General features: G+C 35.9%; 1 non-coding gene across 1 annotated transcript; it reads right to left on the bottom strand.

The window, feature by feature from the left end:
• Positions 1-451: 451 nt before the first annotated feature.
• TRNAQ-UUG (transfer RNA glutamine (anticodon UUG)) lies at positions 452-525 on the bottom strand. Its single transcript has one exon. It is a non-coding gene; the product is annotated as a tRNA-Gln (tRNA).
• Between the last annotated feature and the right edge of the window lie 724 nt (positions 526-1,249).

Below are 1,249 nucleotides of genomic sequence, written 5' to 3'. Positions count from 1 at the left end.
CTCAGAAAAAAATGCTCTCACAACAAATCAACCAGCATTTTTGAACCTAAAAGAATTACACAACAAATCAACCACGGAGGTAGTCGAACGCGCGACCTATACTCCTAGCATTTTTCTACTCGTAAACAAAATGCTCTCAGCATTTGTGAGCCTAACAAAATCACATAAAAAGAAATTTTGATTTCTTTAAATCACAGAACATAATCGACCACAGTGAGAGTCGTAGACAAAAATGGTCTCACAACAACTATTTTTTAACCTAATAGAATCACAGTCGACCACAGTGGGAATCGAACCCACGACAAAATGCTCTCAGCATTTGTGAACCTAACAAAATCACATAAAAAGAAATTATGATTTCTTTAAATCACAGAACATAATCGACCACAGCGGGAATCGTAGACAAATATGGTCTCACAACAAGCAATTTTTAACGTAATAGAATCACAGTCGACCACAGTGGGAGTCGAACCCACGACCTTTTGATCCAAAGTCAAACGCGCTAATCCACAGAGCTATGCGGTCCAGGTTACAATAAAGGCGATTTGCAACATTTCTAGTGGCTTCGGTTGGAGACCTTGTGTTAGATTGAAGTGATGACAGACTACATCATAGCGCCCTTTCTTTAACTCTGAGGATTTTCATCGTAAAAGACCAATTAAGAAACTGCGTCTGCAGCCTGCCGTTGTATTTTATTTCTTTTTGCCGTTCCAGGTGCATGTAATCAACTCGAGAAAATCAGAAAACGCCGAGAAAGTGCAGTAAATTATTCGATCTGATCATTCAACGCCAATGTACCTTTCACAAGTGGATTAGAGTGTTGATTCAACTCTCGAGAAATGTTCTACGCAAGATCCTCGAACATAGTTACAAATAATCAACGTAACTAATTTTCCCTATTATAGTTTTTAATATTTATAATTACGTGGATAGGGCTGGTTTATTTCAGAATAAGGCTGGCAGATCCTTTACTATGTTACGGAGAAAATTTAGATGTAAGGTTTAGATATGAGGTTGAGCCAATATTCTTAGTCAGGGTTTATTTCAACCCATCATTTTATGTGTTTTTTATCTTTCTTTTTTTCAATTAAATTTACACATTTTTTTATTTCTCGTCCAATTACAATTTCCTTGTTGTTTATTAGGCAGATTGGAATCATTCTATTTCAATCTTCAATTTCCTTGTTATAAATTATTCCCATTGGAATCATTTCATTTCAATTCACATGTTATGGATAGGTTGTATGAC

Source organism: Pinus tabuliformis, chromosome 6, assembly GCF_031772625.1.
Source record: "Pinus tabuliformis cultivar Carrire ecotype Pingquan chromosome 6, CPIR1, whole genome shotgun sequence".
NCBI classification, from domain to species: Eukaryota; Viridiplantae; Streptophyta; class Pinopsida; order Pinales; family Pinaceae; genus Pinus; species Pinus tabuliformis.
This window is presented reverse-complemented; position numbering and strand designations above follow the sequence as displayed.